At 36.0% G+C, this 20,298-nt stretch overlaps 1 long non-coding RNA gene across 2 annotated transcripts in view; it reads right to left on the minus strand.

Moving 5' to 3' along the window:
* The window catches only part of LOC130458479 (uncharacterized), a 153,609-nt gene extending 148,370 nt beyond the window's left edge, over nucleotides 1–5,239 (minus strand). For both annotated transcript variants that reach the window (XR_008917817.1, XR_008917816.1), the window contains exon 1: nucleotides 4,779–5,239. This is a non-coding gene — a long non-coding RNA (uncharacterized LOC130458479). The remainder of the gene's footprint in view (nucleotides 1–4,778) is intronic.
* Between the last annotated feature and the right edge of the window lie 15,059 nt (nucleotides 5,240–20,298).

A 20,298-nucleotide genomic window follows, 5' to 3' on the forward strand; every position in this document is an offset into this window, starting at 1 on the left:
CCATCTGTGAAAAAATATTTACAGGAGAAAGATGTGCTACTGAAAGCTCTCCTTATGTTAGACAATGTACCCACTCACCCACCAGGCTTGAAAGACGACTTACATGAGGAATTTAATTCTAGAACTGTGAGGTTCTTGCTCCCTAGCAGCTCATAGAGCAGTAAATCATCTCTAATTTACAAAACAAAAAACAAACAAACAAAAAACAATACACAAAAGCACTTTTCCAAAGGTTATCCTCTGATACAAAGTTGACTCAGAATGAATGAATTCTGGGTGAATCATTTCATTATCCTCCATTGTCTTTACCTTATTATAAAGTCTGGGGGGAAGTCTCTTACAAGACTCTGAACTCTGCCTGGAGGAACTTATGGCCAGAAGTTGTAACTCAAAGGAACTTTGAAGACTTTGAGACTGAGCCTACACCAGTGGTGGAGGATATTGCTTTTCTAGACCAGTCCATGGATCCGGAGGTCATTGGTGGTGATGTAGAGGAGTTAGTTAAGGAACATAAAGAGTTCAAAACTAAGGAGCTGCAGGAACCTAAAAGGGAGCAGCAACAGCTAGTGAGTGGGAAGGGGGGAGTTTTTTCAGGTGAGGAAGAGGCAAAGGAGGATGTCCACACCTGGTTAATCAAGGAAATGTGTGCAAATGGGTGGAAGTGCATAAATTGAAAAAGATCACTCTGAAAAAGCTTTAGCAAACAGAATTGTACATTTCTTAAGTGATCATACCACTTCTCACTTTAGAGGAATTTTAAAATGCAGACAAAAGCAAACACCATTGGACAGATTTCTTGTGAAGTTTATACCTAATTAGTCTCAAGCAGAGTTTAGTGGTGATATGGAACAGGAAAGAGAAAGAGTTCCAGAAGGGCCATTACCCTCAGACATTGTGGAAGGGACCTCCTCTCCTCCTCTTCCAGACAATAACATTTCTCCTCCCTACCAATCTCTTAGGCCAGAACTCCTCTCAATACAGGTAAAGTTAAATTAAAATTATTTTATTTAATCTGATTATTGTTTTTTATTCATGTCTCTATATTTTAAGGTTTATTTAGTAAAATATAACTATCAATACATATAATCCTTATAAAATCTGGGTTTTCTGGGTATCTGGAATGGGCTAATTCAATTTACATTATTCCTTATGGGAAAAATTCATTTGGTACTTGACCTTTTTGGTACTCAGCCTGCCTTCTGGAATGAATTATTGAGGAGTATCAAGGTACTACTGTAGTTGTTTTTTAAAAGATGTGTTCCTACACAATAATTCCACTGCTGGGAATGTTTTAGTAAAAAGAAAAAAGAGCTATATGCTCAAAGATTTTTATAGCAGCATTATTTTTAGAGGCCAAAAAAAATAGAAGTAATCTAATGTCCAACAATAGAAGGATTAAATGAATTGTGATGTATTAGTGTAATAGAATATTATACTATAATTATTATAGACAAGTATAAAGAAAATAAAGAAATCTGTAAAGATCATTACATGAAATCACTCAAATTGAAAAAGAGCAGAACCAGAAGAAAAGAGTGAACACTAATTGCAACCATATGAATGGAAAAATAAATGAAAATGAATGAATAAAGAATCCTGATGGAAACTTAGAGGGAATAACTGAAAAGCCATTAGGACAATTTATGGTTCAAAACTAATTCATGTATTTGTTCATTTAGACAGAGGTAGTGGAGGAGTTTAGGGAAGAAGGTGGGGAAAAAAGGATGAAAGGGAGGAAGGAAGGAAGGAAGTGGGAGAGGAAATGAGGAATGAAAGAAGGAAGGAAGGAATGAAAAGAGAAAGGGAGGGATGGACAGAGTGAAGGAAGGAGGGATAGAGGGAGGGAGGGAGATTTCTTTGTGAGTTAACAGCTTAAAGTTATTGAAGGCACTACACAATTTTTCAAATGCAATTCTACCTTTCTTCCTCCTCTTCAAGTCCCACTTTTGATCATTGTTCTTCTGCTATACCTCTCCAAGGTTCATGTGCTAATAACTCAGTAGGTTCCCACTGCAGCTCTTTATCATAGAAAAGGTAATAGATATTCTTCATCTACCTGGATTTTCTCCAATATAAATGCTTGGTTCATTTTTGTTTGAGTGGCCATAGATTTAACTGAGGCATCCCTTAGAGTCCTGGGGAATAAAGGCAACTACATGAAGGAGTACATGGAGAATTTCACCATCTATAAAGAATCCCTCCTTCATTTAGCCTCTGGACAAGATATCCTAAAAATTACTTTGATAATAATATACCACTTTGCTTTATATGATGCTTTATCCAGACAACCAAGATTATTGAACAAAGTTATCCCTGAGATTATAAATCTCCAAGGAATCTTGCAAAATATCAAAGCATACATGGGAAATATTTTGTTGGATGAATGCCTTTAAAGTTGTTTCTTACTGTATTGTGATTATTTTTAAATAATCAATAAATATAGAAGAATCTTATATTCTTTGAATTCTAAAGTAATTTTTTTCTGTGAATATATGATCAACTAATAGAACAAGCCATAAGTAGAATAGAATAGCCAGTTTTAGTCTAGTATTTATATTCAAGGGCAGCAGAGAATATCTCAGTCTTTTTGCTCCCGGGAAGTATTTTGAAATATCTGTCCCATAAGGTGGTGACCTCAGATTTCTCCTCCCATGTGATCTCTAAATGAAGAGAGATGATGCAGGCCTGAACTAGGGTGATCATCTGACTGGAAAGGAAAGAATGGATGTAGGAGATGGTGTGGAGGTAGAATGGACAATACTTGAATCCTGATTAGATATGAGATATAAGAGAGAGAAGAATCCAAGATGACTTTATACTTGCAAACATGGGAAGAGGGACAAGTTTAGGAGAGAAGATAATAAGTTCAGTTTTTTACTTGTTAAATTTGAAATGTTAACAAAACATCCAGGTAAAGAAGTCCAACTACTAATGAACCTGGAGATGGGGAAAAAGTAGATAGAAAAATCATGATGACTGATTAACTCAAAAGCACCGAAGTTTGGGCTTATGGATCATGGGGACACACAAACTTCACTTGTTTTAGTAATCTCTCCAGGTATCACTGGGTTAGAGCTGATCTGTGTATACTTCCTAATGCTGACCTCTTATATATAGATATATGTATATATCTGTTATAAGGGTATTGAACCCTATTAATTATTGGTATTAATATTACCAATAATTGTAACTACTGTAGACAGCCTGTTGCTTTTGATTTTTGAGAAAGATGGCTTCTCAAAGCAGTCTAAAAAGCATTCCATCTCAGTTCAGTTATATAAAACTCTATTTATTGTAGATATAAAATTTTAAGGAAGGGAAAGTGAAAGGAAAAACAGGTAGAAAAGCATTTCTTATGTTTATGTAATGTCCCTGTTCTAATAAATTCTAACTATAACCACCCAAACCAATCTGGTCCTCAAGGACTTGCTTCTTCCTCGACAGAGTTGAGGCTATCCTCTCTTCCTATTTACCTAAAACCCCAAATCCTTATCTATCTATCCTAATATAAAATATAAATTTATAAACAGAGAGGAAAAAGTCAAGGTTCTCTTTCCTGTTGCTCAAATTTGATTTCCAGCTGGTCAGAAATTCCACTGCCTTCTCCACTCAAACAGATCAGACTTTACTGTCACCTATTAGGGCAAGAGCAGGTACTGCACCCAACAATCTCCTTCTTTTCTGGCCTGACAAGATGGTTTTTCAGGATGTGAATTAAATGTGAACCTTCCTTGAACCAGGTCAACCCAAAGAGAGAATGATTGGCCCAATTATCTTTCTCAAAGCTCCTTGGGAAAATTCTCTCCCATCAATCATCTCTGAAATTCCATTCAGATTTAAAGAAACCCAACTCACTCATCTCTCTTATGTATGTATCAATAAATTTTGCTAATTTACCCCATTTCCTAATGAACTCTTAATTAATTAACAAATATTTCCCTACAATCCCCCCTTGTGATTCTTTGAAAAACACACTGTGTTTTCTTAAATGAATTGAATGCAACCAAGTAATCTATTCTAAAGTTATCCTAAGCTATTCTACACCTAAACTGAACTTACCTCTTCTAGGACGGAAAAGAAAAGGGAAAGTAAGGAATTTTTTTTTTTTTGCAAATTGCAAATCAAATTACAGTTACAAAATCCAAATGGAAAACAATGCAATAGCAAAAGAATAAATAACACAATTTTTCCTGTACTAATACAGAAAGGAAAATCCTATCTAAAGATAAAACTCCAAAATTTACCATACAAATCTATGGAAATAGAAACAGAACAAAATTTTAGTATTTTAATAGAAAACCAATTTATACCTGCACACACACACACACACACAAAAAAAAAACTTCAAACCATCTTACTAACTATAGAAATTGCAAACTTTTCCTATCCTATTTCCAGAAAACTATTCTAAAACTATGCAAACTAAACTCAAAACACACCACCATGCAAACAAAACTATGCACAACTTATTTACACAAATATGCAATACTTCATATGTACATATTATATACATATACATAGTTGCAGAAAATAAATCACTCCTTTTGAAGAATTTAAAATCTTCCCCCCTGCTGTGAGTAAAATATCTCTGTAAAATGGATATAAAATCCTTATGAATTAAGGTTATCTTTGAAATTAATGTCTTTATATTGCACGTAGCTATCTAGAACTTATAACATTTTTATGTGATATAATATGTCTTATAATGATACAAACTATTCCTACACCCTAAAATATTTATAGTTACCACCATACTGTATATATGGTAATATACCAACCTGTCCTGATTCAAACCTCTTGTATTGTCATGTAGTGTTCTATCCTTAGAATCTTCATGTGCAGCTTGTTCTCTTCTCCTTTAGCCTACTTGCAAAATGACATGTTGCCAGTTTCTCTTATTGATTGATGTTCTCAAAGAATGTTGCTGAATTTGTCCTCTTGATTGTGGTTGTGATTGTAACAATGTTCTCGTAATGTGTGCAAACAGTACATTGTCCTTAAGAAACCTTGTTTGTAATGAGTCTGCTGTCTGTGTGATCTGTTGTCATTGCGTCATCCTTGTCATTGTTGTGTTGCGTTGTTGTGTTGTATTGTATTGTACTCTCGATTACCATCTTCACCTAAAGAAATTTCATCTGTCATCTAGTTCTCCCAATGACACCTTTTTAATGTGTGAATAATGCATCCCCGAATCTTTTCCCAAAACCTTTACAGCAATAGATGTTGTGAGTAGAACATCAAAGGGTCCTTGCCATGCTGGCTCAGTGGCATTTGTCCTAGAAAAAAATTTTATATACACAATGTCACCTGGATGTATTTTGTGCAATGTGAAGTCTATTGGTCCAGCCTGAACTAAAATTTCCAGTTTTTGCAGTTCCTTAATTCTGTTCTGTAATTGCCTGATGTATTCTGCAATAGTTAAATCTCCACACAACAAAGAGTTATAAACAGGGCTAAAAGTCTTTGTTTGTTGTGGGGCAGGTCCAAAAAGCATTTCATATGGGGAAGCATGCAAATAACCCCTTGGCCTGGTCCTAATGTAAAACAGAGCTAGTGGTAAAATATCTGTTCATTTTTAATGAATGAGTCTCTGAACAGTTTCTCAACCATGGTTTTGACTTCTCTGTTTATGTGTTCTACCTGACCAGAACTTTGGGGATGTTACGGGTTATAGAATTTTGGTACTATTCCCAAGTTTGCATAGATCTATTGCAAAACCAAATTCATAAAGTGAGATCCACGTCCAAATCAGTTTTAGATGGGATTCTAAACCATGGCACTATTTCCTTCAATAACACCTTGGTAACAAAATTAGCTGTGTTCTTATTGCTAGGAAATGCTTCAGGCCTCCTTATCAGCAGGTCCACAATTACTAAACAGTACCTAAAGTTCCCAGCCTTTGCCATGGTGATATAATCAATTTGCATATGCTCGAAAGTAGTGAAAGCTAGAGGCCTACTTCCAAAAGCTTTTTGTTTAAACATGCTTTGGTTAAATTTCTGACAGGTCTGGCAAGAAGAACAGATCGTAGATGCTATTGTCGTTTTTCCTGGGACTATCCAAACTTTTTTTACGGTGTCAACCATTCCCTGTGTCCCAAAATGATCCTGTTTGAGGATGCTTTGACAGATATGGCTATAAAACACTCTTGGCAGTATTGGTTTGCCATAGGAAGTCATACAAATGCCATTTTTGTTCTCTGCCTTAAAGTTTTGTTTCCACTTTAGAACTTCTTTGTCATTGTATGTGGTAGCCAGATCTGATGGAGTTATCAGTGAGAGATTTAAACACAATTCAGGTCTACTGGTTGCTGCAAATTTAGTGGTCTTATCATCTCTATCATTCCTTGTGCAACAAAGTCTGTGTCTTTCGTATATGCTCTGCAATGCACAATAGCTAGCTGCTTTGGAAGTTGTAAAGTTGCTAACAGTTCACTTATTGTTTTTGCATTGGCAACCATCTTTCCAGAGGATGTTAAGAAGCCTCTTTGTAACCTTAGGCTTCCTACTTTGTGACAAATTCCAAACATACTTGAAATCCATGTAGATTGTCACACTCTTGTCTTTGGCTGTGATACAAGCTTGTTTAAATGCTATGAGCTCTTCAGCTTGTACACTCAGCTTTATGGCAACACTGATGCCCAAACCATCTCAAACTCTGTGACCAAGATTTTCCAAACTCACAGAGCCACTCTTTGGATAACCTTCCTTGAACGAGATCAGCCCAAAATAATACGTACTATATACAAGGGAGTAGCCAGAATAAGAAAAGTTTTAATACTTAAAATTAAAATCTTTAGGTGTTTGGAAAACAAATAACTTTTTTTTTCATATTATTCAATGACAGTACTGGATAATGATATATTGCTGGTGTATCAAGCTACATCCCACTTATGCTATTTAGGTTAAAAATACCAAAAAGGCTTCATTACAAAAACAGAATAATTTAAATTTATATTCTAATAGTCATAGTAGAAAACTCACTAGAATAAGATTAAGAGGAAAAGAAAAGTTTTGTTTCTTTTTTCATGTAAATTGAGATACCATTAGGATATGAAAGAGCACTGGTAAAATCAGTCTGGTAGAGTCAGAAACCCTGTGTTCAAACCCCACTTTTGACAATGACTATCTCTGATAACTTAAACAAGGGATTAAACTTCCCTGAGATTCAGTTTCCTCTCCTATAAAATTAGGAGACCGGATTAGATGGTTTATGAGATCCCTTTCAATTCTAGCTCTCTAAACCTATGGACTACTTGACCATTTAAGTAAATCTCTTATTTTTAGCATGCCCAAAAGTCACCTTAGACCTAGCCCTAGCTTATCTTCTGCCCAGACTGCACTTCATTACTGTTTTTTTTAATTAGTTTGTTACATTAAAATACCCTCCCTCTAATCTCCTCATTATCTAAGAAGGTAACATTTGATAAAAAGCTATGTATGTATATAAAACTATGTCTTGCTTATTTCTATTTATCAGTTCTTTCTCTGGAGGTGAACATACATGAATCATTCTTCAAACAATATTTTTGTTGCTGTATATAATGTTCTCTTGGTTCTGCTTGTATCACTCTTCATAATTTCATGTAGATCTTTCCATGTGTTTTCTTATTTTAAAGTTTCATTTTTTTCCAGATTATGTCAATATAATTTTTAATATTAATTTTCTGACATTTCACAATCCATGCTCTCAACTTCTCATCCATCCCCTAGAAGACAGGTAATATGATATAGTTTGTACATGTATTATCATATAACATATTTCCCTGTTCACCATGTTATAAAAAAAAGACACATATTGCTTGCAACAGAGAAAAACTCATGAAGAAAATAAATAATGATATGACTGCATTCAGACTCTGCTTGCTCCTTCTATGGCAGTGGATATCCTTTTTTCATCATGTATGCCTTGAAGCTGTCCTGGATCCATGCCATATTGATAATAATAGTCATTCACAGCTTATCATCAATATTATTGTTGTTACTGTATACAAGGTTCTCCTGGTTCTACTCACTTCACATTGCATTACTTCATTTAAGTCTTTCCAAAATTTTTTTTATGATCATCTTGTTTGTTATTTCTTATGGCAAAAAGTATTCCATTACAATCATATAACACAACTTATTCAGCTGTTCCTCAAATAATGGATATTCCTTCAGTTTCCAATTCTTTGCCACCACAAAAACTACTGCTAACATTTTTATGTATGTTATAAATATAAATAAATGTAGTTTATTTTCACTTTTTATCACCTTAGGAAAATCAATTTAGGAAGTAAAATAGTGGTATTCCTGGGTCAAAAGATATACACAGTTTCATAACTCTTTGATTATAATTCCATATAGCTCTCCAAAGTGATTTGATCAGTTCAGTTCCACAAAAAATGCATGTGTCCCCATTTTTCCGCTTCTCTCCAATATTTGTCATTTTGCTCTTTTATCATTTTAGCCAATCTGTTAGGTGTGACATATCTCAGAATTATTTTGATTTTCATTTCTCTCTCATCAATAAGACCCTTTTTATATAGTTATATATAGCTTTAATTTCTTATCCAAAAACTATCTGTTCATGTCTCTTGACGATCAATTGGAAACTGGCTCATATTCTTATATACTTGACAAAATTCTCTGTACATTTTAGAAATGAGACTTCTATCTAAGAAACTATCTTTACATGTTTCCCCAACTTATTACTTTCCTTTTCATCTTGGCTACTTTAATTTTATTTTTACAAAGACTTTTCTTTTAAAAAAATTTTTTTTAATTTAGAGCATTTTCCCATGGTTACATGATTCAAGATTTCCACCCTTCCTCTCCCCCATCCCACAACTGAAAAGCAATTCCACTGGATTACATATGTATCATTATTTAAAACCTATTTCCATATTATTGATATTTGCAATAGAGTAATCTTTTAACAAAAAATCATATCCCTATCAAACTGTTGATCAATCATATGTTTTCCTTCTGCATTTCTGTTCCCACAGTTCTTTCTCTGGATGTGGATAGCGTTCTTTGTCATGAGTTCCTCTGGATTGTCCTGGATCATTCATTGCATTGCTGTTTGTAGAGAAGTACATTACAATCGATTGTGCCACAGTGTCAGTCTCTGTGTACAATGTTCTCCTGGTTCTGCTCCTTTTACTCTGCATCAGTTCCTGGAGGTTGTTCCAGTTCACATGGAATTCTTCCAGTTCATTATTCCTTTCATCACAATAGTATTCCATCACCATCAGATACCACAATTTGTTCAATCATTCCCCAGTCAAGGGACAACCCTTCATTTTCCAGTTTTTTGCCACTACAAAGAACATAGCTATGAATATTTTTGTACAAAGACTTTCAAATCAACATATCCATAAATCTTATAAGTAATGTGTTCCCTAATCTTATAATTTGCCTATAATAATTTCATTTAGCCTTCAGTCCTGTATCCATTTTTTATCTTGATAAATAGTGTAAGATATTGCTCTATATCTAGTTTCTGCCAAACTGCTTTCTAGTTTTCCCAACAATTCTTACAAAATAGTGAATTCTTATTCCAAAAACTTAGATCTATATCTTTGTCAGACATGTAGTATAATCTTTTATAACTGTTTGTTGTAGTAATATTCTCTTCCACTGATCTACTTTTCTATTTTTAAGACTATATTTTACTTTGAATAATTACTATTTATAAAATAATTCAGAATATGGTATTGCTAGACCTCCTTCCTTAACTTTTTTTCATTATGTGTACAGTTTCTGGATTTGTTTTGGAAGATATGCTCCTAGGTATTTTATTCTATATGAAAATGGGTTGTCTCTTACTATCTCTTCTTGCAGGACATTGTTAATAATGTATAGCAATGCTGAGGATTTATGTGACTTTATTTTATGTCATGCTACTTTGCTAAAATGATTTATTGGTTCAATTAATTTTAGTTAAAATTAGCTTGTCTATCATTTCTTATGTCATAGTAGTATTCCATAATAATCGTAAGCCACAAAAGTTTTAGCATTCCCCAATTGATAGGCATCCCTTCAATTTCTAGTACTTTGACACCACAAATGAAGCTGCTATAAATATTTTAAAATATCTAGGTCCTTTTCCTTTTTCCTTGAACACCTTAGGAAATATTGATACACTCTTGGTGGGATTAATCCAACCATTTTGGAGAGCAATCTGGAATTATGCCCAAAGAGTTACAAAATTGTGTAAACTTCTTGACCAAGCAATACTGCTAATGGGTTTATATCCTATTTCCTATGTCCCTTACATATGGCTACCCTTTTTAAAGAGTCAGTTCTTGTTTGTGGGGGGGGGGTGACTTTAAGAGTCTAACTTTTGATAAATAAAACCAATTATAATTTTCACAAGAAGTGACTTTTGGGGATGACTGGGTCTTATTTATTCTTATAACTCTTCCAGTATCTCTCAGACTCCATTATAAATAATAGATATATAATAAATATTTCTTCAATTAATGAATAAATGAATTATTATCCTTGGTTGTGAAGATAATACTCATTTACTATGAAGATAATTCAAAATCACATTTACCAAAGATTCTCAATGATGCACCCCAAAATTCAGATGAGCGTGAACACTGAAGAGGAAAAAAGGACTAAATAAGGCTAAAACTTTGAAAGAGAAAATTTCAAAGAGTTTAAAAAGAAGATAACTAATTTAGTGTCTGATAGACTGTATAAAAGTCAATCTAAGAAGTAACTCTAACAAATAAAATTCTAATAATAGTACAAACAATTCTCAGGAGGAGAAAAAATGGAGAATTGTCTCTGAAGGGATGAATATGGAGGCACAGTATTGATCAACTGAGATTTTGAAAGGCAAGGGCAAGTTATGATGGATGATAAGGATAAAAGAATGGCCCACTTCTTTAAAAAGACAAGTATATCCAAAATTCTCAAGCTAACAATGGATTGAGGATACAGATACATGCTAAAGATAGTATCAAGAGCTTTTAAAAACTATAATGGGGAGCAGCTAGATGGCTCAGTGGATTAAGAGCCAGACCTAGAAATAAGAGGTCCTACGTTCAAATATGATCTCAGACACTTCCTAGATGTGTGACCCTGGGCAAATTGCTTAACCCCATTGCCTAGCCCTTACTGCTTTTCTGCCTTAGAATCAATATGCAACAAGAAGGTAAGGGTTAAAAAAACTATATTGGGAGCAAGAAGATCAGAGAAGGCCTACGCCTCTTCTCAACCTGGCCCCTTTCTTTCTTTTCAGTCTGCTTACACATTACTTTCCTCCAAGCACTGTTATAATCCATTTGGTCAACTTGCTTTTCTTAGCACCTGGTACTTATTCCACACCTCTCTCTGGGATTTTGCTCTGGCTGTTACAAACTCCTGGAATACCTGTCTTCCTTCATGACTGTGGGAAGATTTCAGCATCTACATTTCTTGGCCCCACTGATGCTAGTACATCCCCCTTTAAGTCTACCTTCCATCTACTCTGTATGTTATCATTAATTTATCTATTTAGGGCATCTCCCTTTTTAGAATATAAGCTCCTTGAGGACAGGAACTATTTTTGCTTTTCTGTATATATGCTCAGTGTCTGATATGAGATAAACACTTAATAAAGACTTTTTTGATCAGTTGAGACAATATAAAATATCTGGGAATCTACTTGCCAAGACAAATTCAGGAATTATATGAATGTAACTACAAATTCACACAAATGAAACTAGCTCTAAATAATTGGAAACACATTAATTTCTCATGGGTAAGATGAGCTAATATATTAAAAATGATAATCCTAGCTAAATTAATTTCCTTGTTCAGTGCCAAATCTATGAAACTACCAAAAAAATAAAACCAACCCTTTTTATGGAATTAGAAAAAGATATTGCAAAGTTCATTTGTAAGAACAAAAGATCAAGAGTATTAAGGGTACCAATGAAAAAAAAATGTTAAGGATGGAGGTCTAGCAGTTCCAGATCTCAAACTGTACTATGAAGTGGTGATCATTAAAACAATCTGGTACTGGCTAAGAGATAGAAGGGTTGATCAATGGAATAGACTTGGGATAAATAACCTCAGCAAGATAGTGTTCAATAAACCCAAAGCTCACAGCTTTTGGGACAAGAGCCCATTATTTGACAAAATCTGCTGGGAGAATTAGAAAATAGTATGAGAAATTAGGTTTAGATCAACATCTCACCCTCTATAGCAAGATAAATTCAAAAATGAGTAAATGGCTTAAATATAAAGAGGAAAAGTATAAACAAATAAGGTGAACATAGAATAGTATACCTGTCAGGTCTATGGGAAAGGAAGGAATTTAAGACCAAGGGAACATTACAATGTAAAATGAATAATTTTTATTATATTAAATTAATAAGGCTTTGTACAAACAAAACCAATGCAACCAAAATGAGAAGAGAAGCAACAAATTGGGTGGGGGGTTTTCATAATGAAAACCTCTGACAAAGGTCTAATTTCTCAAATTTATAATAAACTGAGTCAATTGTACAAGAAACCAAGCCATTTCCGAATTGACAAATGGTCAAGGGATATGAAGAGGCAGTTTTTCAGATGAAGAAATCAAAATTATCAATAATCGCATGAAAAACAGTTCTAAATCCCTCCTAATCAGAGAAATGCAAATCAAAACAACTCTGAGGTACCACCTCACATTTAGCAGATTAGCCAATATGACAGTAAAGGAAAATGAGAAATGTTGGAGGGGATATGGCAAAACTGAGACTTTGATGCATTACTGGTGGAGTTGTGAATTAATCCTGCCATCCTGGAAGGTAATTTGGAACTATGCCCAAAGGGCTTTAAAAGATTACATACTCTTTGATCCAGCAATACCACTACTAGGTTTGTACCCTCAAAGAGATAATAAGGAAAAATACTTGCAAAAATATTTATAGCTACACTCTTTGTGGTGGCAAAAAATTGGAAAATGAAAGATTGTCCTTTGACTGGGGAATGGCTGAACAAATTGTGGTATCTGATGGTGATGGAATACTATTTTTCTGTAAGGAATGATGATCTGGAGGATTTCTATATGACCTGGGAGAACCTCATTAATGCAGATGAATTGATGCAGAACCAGGAGAACATTGTACACAGAAAGTAAAATATTGTGGAGAAATCCAATGTAATGGACTTTGCTACTAGCAGCAATGCAACATAGCAGAACACTCCTGCAGGACATGTGAAAGAATGCTCTCCATATTGAGAGAAAGAACTATGGGAGTAAAAAGACAAAAGAAAAACATATGAAGTCACTTATCACATGTATACATGGGTGTGTTATTTGGGGTTTTGGCTTTAAAAGATTGCTTTATGGCAAAAATGAATAATATGGAAACATGGTATCAAGTGATAACATTTGTACAACTCAATGAAATTGCTTGTTGACTCTGGGAAGGGGGAGGGAAGAGGGGAAAGGAAAAAATGAGTCATGGAAACATGGGGAAATATTTAAAAATAAATAAAAAATTTTTTAAAAATAAATAAAAATTCATTGAAACTAAGGATGATAGTTAACAGCCATTAGATAGAAAAGGCATCTTGATGTGATAGAAAGAACTGAACTTTGAGTTTAGTGATATAGGTTCAAAACCAGGATAAATCGTTTTGTTTCTCTTGAGACTCAGTTTCCTCATCTATAAAATTGGAATAATTGTAGTTGTATCTATATCACATAACCTTTATGCAGATCAAATCGAGATGTATGTTCACTTACAGCTAATGGTGCAATAAAAATTGCTATACTTCTTATTGTTTTGACAATGATGATGGTGATGATAATGGTTACAATAAACAGTGAGAAATAGGTATCCAGTAAGATCTTAGAGAAATTTTGAACATTTGACTAAATCTAAATGAGGTAAATTTTAACAGGAATAAACTGAAAGTCCTTCACTTGGATTTAAAAGACCAAAATGACAAATACAATATGGAAGATACACAAGTAGGTAACACTTCAGGGGGATAAGATTTGGCAAATTTTAGTGGACAGCAACCTGAACCTAAACTGTTTTTTCCTAGAAGCTAAAGGAGCTAATATAATCTTAGACTTGAGTGGTGTAGGTTGTTGCCTAATGTCCTCTTGAAGAGGACCAAAAATTACATCACTGGTGATTTCTTTTGATTAGCATATAAATTGGACTTAAGTGAGGCAGAAGTGCACAAAGCTGTCAGCCTTACTCTCTCTTCCAGAATCATCAAGGTCCAGTAGCAAGACAAAAGTCAAGATGACTGGTGCTGGCCCAGGTGGCAATGCATGATATTGACATTTTCAGTGGCTGACTAAGCTCCACAGTGCTCACTTCCTTTGGCATAATGGTTGTTGGAACAAATTATTCTGATCCAACAATTCCTCTAAGAAAAGTATTCACATGCCTAGGGTATGTGGGAGTGTTCAGGGTAGACTAACACCTCTGGTGTGAGGGCTTGTCAAGCCCTTTTCAGGGTTACTTACCTCCTTTGTTGTCCACCTACTGCCCAGCTCTCATAGTGGCTCCAAGAAGCTGGAGCACATACAGTGACCACAGCCTGACAAACAGTCTAGGCAGGTGAGCTAAACCAGCTTGAAGTTAACTGATAAGCCTCAGACCCATTGGTGAGTTCAGAAAGGCATGATATAGCACGGTTAGGGAAATTATAGTCTTGCTATACACAATCCTGATCAGATCCCTCCTAGAATATTGTGCTTGGTTCTGAATGGTACCCTACAGGAAGGATATCAACTTGCTAGAACACAGACAAAGGAGGATGACCAGGTAGATGGTGTTATCTTTCCATATGAGCCATTTGAAGGACCTAGAAATTCTTCGCTTAGAAAAGAGATGTCTTAAGAGGCATGTGTTAGTTGTCTTCAAGTATTTGAGAAGCTGTCATATGAGTGCTTAGACTTTTTCTATTTGGTTTCAGAAGAAAGAACTGGGGGGGGGGGGGAGGACAGCTGGATAGCTCAGTAGATTGAGAGCCAGGCCTAGAGATGGGAGGTCATAGGTTCACAGACACTTCTCAGCTGTGTGACCCTGGGCAAGTCACTTGATCCCCATTGCCTAGCCCTTACCACTCTTCTGCCTTGGAACCAATACACAGTATTGACTCCAAGACAGAAGGGAAGGAAGGAAGGAAGGAAGGAAGGAAGGAAGGAAGGAAGGAAGGAAGGAAGGAAGGAAGGAAGGAAGGAAGGAAGGAAGGAAGGAAGGAAGGAAGAACTAGAGGGCAACTAGATAGCACAGTAGACAGAGTGCCAGGCCTGGAATTGGATCATAAGTTCAAATGTGACCTCAGATACTTCCTAGCTGTAGGAGTCTGGGTAAGTCATTTAATGGCTTAGCTCTTACCACTTTTCTGTCTTGGTGTTTAAAAAGGAAGAAAAAAGAACATGTAAAGAAACTTCAAAGAAGTAGATTTAATTCTGATATCAGGAAAAACCTCCTAACAATGAAAGCTATCCAGCTTTTTTAAAAAATAGTTTTCCTAATTTTCTTTTTTTAATTTTTAAATTTAATTTTTTCTTTTAATATTCTATTTTCCCAATTGTGTGATAACAGTCTTTTACATACATTTTAATGAAATTATAATATCCCAATTGTCTTCCTCTCTCTTTTCCCTAACCTTCTCATGAGATGGTAAATAGTTTGTTCTGGGTTATACATGTATTATTATTCAAGATACATTTCCATATTGGTCATGTTGTGAAAGAACACTCTTACAAAAATAAAATTCAAAAACAACACACACAAATAAAGTGAAAAGTAGGATGCTTCAGTCTGCATTCAGTCTCCATCAATTCTTTGTCTGGAAGGGAATAGCATTCTTTGTGTCAGTCCTTCATAACTATCTTTAATCATCATATTGATCAGCTTAGATAATCTTTCAAAGTTGGCTATCCACTTTAATCCAAGAGGGGAATTTGGTTGCTTTGAGAGATGGTGGAATTCCCTTCACTAGACAAGCAGAAATTGAAAGATCATTTTGTTGAGTTTGCTATGAAAGGGATTCTTGGTCAAATATGAGCTGAATAAAATGACACTGAGATCTCTTCTCTAACTCTGAAATTCTGTGAATCTATGAAATCTTTCTTTAAAAAAACAACAACAAAGTGATGCATTGTACCAACCACAATATCTCTGTTTAAACTATTAAATAATATACTGTCTGTATTAGAAGAAACAAGCCCTAAGGTGTTACCAGTCAAGAGCCCAGACAAGACAGTCATTGCTCATGACAAGAGCACAGATAAGGCAGTGTGCATATGAAAGAACAGCTGAGTTGTTAGGATGCCAGCTGGGCCCATTAAGAAGGCACTCCTGCAAAGGGCTGAATCAACCTGGGTGGGATTGAATCTTGTGGTTCTGGAGAGGCAGGGTGATTCACAGCTAACACCCACTTCCCTAGACATCGCATTGAGTTTGAAGTTGTGATTACAGGTTGTGATAAAATCTAACTCTCAGCTCCTCTGTGTTCTAATTCAGGTATGAGCAGTCTGCTCAGGAGAAGGTGATTTCCCTGCCAACATCCATATTTCTAATGTCATTGCTCATTCCCTAAGCCTCTAGAGTTTGGCTGGCCGACAAAAGCCTCATATCTCTTTCCTCAAAAAAACTCTGGGGTCATAAAATAGATTTGAAAGCAGATGTGAGCAAAACATCTCATGCTGGGGCTGGTGGCTTCGGCACTTATCGACTGTAGCGAAATTACTTTACCTGTTTCTTCATCTATAAATTGGAGATAATAATATTTTTGCAAGCTGCCTCCTCCCAAAGTTAGTCTGAGAAAAATGCATTATAAACCCTTTAAGCTTTAGAATGTGAACAATTAACCTTATTTTATTACAAGTAAATACAATGTTGTTAAAGTATAATCACATCACATAAAGGCTTAATGAGGGCCAAGCATGGTGGTACATGCCTATTATCCCAACTATGTGAAAAGCTGAGGATGGCTGGTTCTCCAGGTCTGGAGTTCTGGGCTACAGGCTGTCTACACTAACTTCAAAATCAATACAGGGAGGATGGGGCAGGTAGATGGTTCAGTGGCGAGAGTGCCAGGCCTAGATTTGGGAAGAATTGGGTTCAAATATGGCCTCAGACACTTCCTAGCTGTGTGGAACTTTTGTCTTACCTTCTGTCTTGGAATGAAGACAGAAGGTAAGACAAAAGGTGTTTTGTTTTGTTTTTTTAAAGAAAATCAGTATAGGGAGTCCTTGGAAGAGGCAAGGAGCAAAGTGGTACCAGTGGCCTAAGGAAGCATGAAGTCTAGGTTGGAAATAGATTGGGTCAAAGCTCCCAAGATGATCAAGAGAGGAAAGGTCCTTATTTATGCCTTATGGACCCATATGCATCTCTTTCCCAATTTAAGTGAAACAGAGAGAGATTCAGTCTAAAAAAACAAATATATAAAACCTTAATGAAACCTAGAGATACAGAACAAGACTGACATTTTCAAATACAATCAAAACAAGTGAATTTGTTTTCTGAATTATAATTTCTTGCTACAATAAAGAACTTTTTTCTTTTGATGGGAGAATTATAGATGGGAGTAAAGGAGAAATTGCAGTGATGCTGAAATATGAAAATAAAGAAAAGAATGTCAATGAAACATTTAAGAATATGAAAGAGAAAGAAAGAAAAGGGGGAGAAAGGAGGAGAGCATTTAGAAGTTCAGAAGGAAACATAGGCAGGGTGATAGAATGGGTAGCTTGTTAAATTTAATATAGACTTAAAAAACTACTAGTATTCATAATTTCATATGCAATCCTCTTTTCACCTATGCATTGTGGAAAATTTGTGTTTGTCAAGTTCATAAACTTTTTTTTAGGAAAAAAAACATTTAAATAAATATTTGCCTGGATGGTAATATTTAATGTAATTCATACAGTTTTTGCTTTTGAGGACAAAACACATAACCTCTCAGGAGAGAGTGTGTTCTTTGGAAGGGTTTAGGGGGACAAACATCAGTACCTGTGCACCAATCCTTGAGATAGACTTTAACAAGAAAAAAAAGATAAGAAAAAGGAAAGTACTAAGAAAAGAGAGAGGGGAGAAGAGAAGTGTAGAGAGAAAGGGGATGAGGATTCAATTTCAAGCAAAATTCTTGATGGCTCTGATCAAAATGATGAATTTCCCCTTTCCTTAATTACCCCTCTTTCTAAAGCATAAACATTGTCCTCTGTCAGTGGATGGTACAAAACATTGTTAATTGGGGTTTAGTCTCTTCAGCCTTCATTCTACAGAATACAGAGCTTTTGGAATGTTTAAGAGATTGAGACCCCAGCAGTCTCTTGTAGGGTTTAGGTTCTCCAAAGGAACTAGATGAAAATGCAATCCCTTTTCAAAACATAGCGGTGACTGTTTAATTCTCTTTGGCTCCTAAGACCTCCCAAACTCCCCAGTCATCCTCTCTGACAAGGCAGTTCATTTTTACTCAGTCTTGGGTATTTAGAGGAAGGCATTTCCCAACTTCTTCCTCAAAAAGGCTGCTCACTCTGCTCTGCTCCTCCTGGGTGACTTTGGAAAGTGAGATTTAGCTGCTGCAAGGATAATCCCTCCCCCCATACTGGCCATGCTCTTTCTTCGTAATGCCCCTCAGCAGTCAGGAAGGGGCATTCTACTGCAGAACAAGAGCCTTTGGGGAGGGGGGAGGCCCTCCCTCCCACATCTGTCCTTGCAGCTGGACCTTCTCCAAAATTGGTGCACCCACTTTAGTTGGGCTTGTCTCAAACTTGGTCTCACATCTAAGAAGCACAAGGTTGGCTTCTCTGAAGGGACTGAAACCAGCCTGTTTCCTCTGCTGGAGTCAAAATTCACGATGGAGAACTGTCTCTCTACAGAACGCTTTATGTATTCTGAGATCAAGCTGCATTGATACCCAGAGCCCGTGACCAAACCAATTGTTTTCCTCTCTGTCCCCACGCCCCAACCTCCCTCTCCAACCCGTGTAAATCTCCTTTCTCAAACTGTCACAGGCTGGCAGCCAAGGACGGCTTTGGTGATGTCATTTGTGGCATGAGCTCATGTATTTTTCAGCCAACACTGGCAGAGACGAATTTGAAAGCATCAAGCAACGGTCCACTAACCTGTAGTTCCCTCACAATGGAGTTCAGGGGCCAACCTTTCTGCAGGATGAAGTGGGTAAAGAAAAGAGAAATCTGCAAATGAACTTTAGGGAGCTACCAGCTCCCATGCTGCCGAAAGAATCGGGATCTCAAAGTGGCTCTCAATTGCCTGGGAATGGGCTCACTATCACTTCATGTCTTCTTTCCCACAATTCAAGAAGGCAGCTGCTCTTCAAGTAGAGGGTGGAAGGAGGGACAAGCTGAAAACATGTTCCAAGGCTCAAGTCAGCTTCTCTGAATCATGGAAGACCAGCATCCCCTGAGTGCTGCCAAGAACCCCAGCCTCGCTCTCTGGAAGCTTTAACATTAACCATTATCTGGTCTCTCACTGACAGAATGATGGATTTTTCAATCGATGTGAGTTCATATCCTGGCTCTGACACCAGCTGTGGAACTATGGACAAGTCAAGTTCACTGTGCCTCAGCTTCCATAAATCCATCCTTAAAATGAGAATAATAATAGTTGCACTGCTTATCTCACAGAAAAGTGTTTTTGTATGCTTTAATACACTAGAAAATTATATTGTTCTTAAAATATTATTATATATTATTAGTTCTCAGAATTGACATTTCCCAGGTTTGATTAAATCCAGAAATCTTGAATTTATTTATTTTATTTACTTGAAAGTTCAAGACAAAATGTGCAACCTAGGCAGAGGAGCATTTTTGATTGACCATACACTTGGAGCCCATTTCCTGGGTGCCCTTTTTTGAACAGAGTGGAGCAGCAGAAATAAAAAGTGATTACTCAAGGCTATCTCCATAGAGATGTGTCTGCTATTCTCTCCCTAGTACATTCTCTTTTTTTATACTACCTGGGTGGCATCATGAACCATTGGAGAGTCTTGTTTCTCTGTTCTAACTAATCTGTGATGGAGCAGGTAGCATTTCTTCCTGTCTTTTCTTTCCCCACTCCTCTAAGACATTTCTGGTCTGACTCAGTTATCTAAAAATATTACCACTCTTCTTGGGAATCTTTTTGGAACAGTTGCTGGGCTTTAATAAGTCTGATTTCATCACCCACCCTGTTTAAGTGGTGCTGGGTCCTGTGAGAGAGCATTATGGGCTTTTGAATAATGCTGATGCAAGCCTCTTTTTTCTCTGTAAAAATAAACAGGCTGCAACATAATATTTACATATCATCACAGTGTGTTTCTCAAGGAACTTTCTGAAGAGAGAGAGGAAAAAAAGTTT

This window comes from Monodelphis domestica, chromosome 3 (genome assembly GCF_027887165.1).
Source record: "Monodelphis domestica isolate mMonDom1 chromosome 3, mMonDom1.pri, whole genome shotgun sequence".
Lineage (NCBI taxonomy): Eukaryota > Metazoa > Chordata > Mammalia > Didelphimorphia > Didelphidae > Monodelphis > Monodelphis domestica.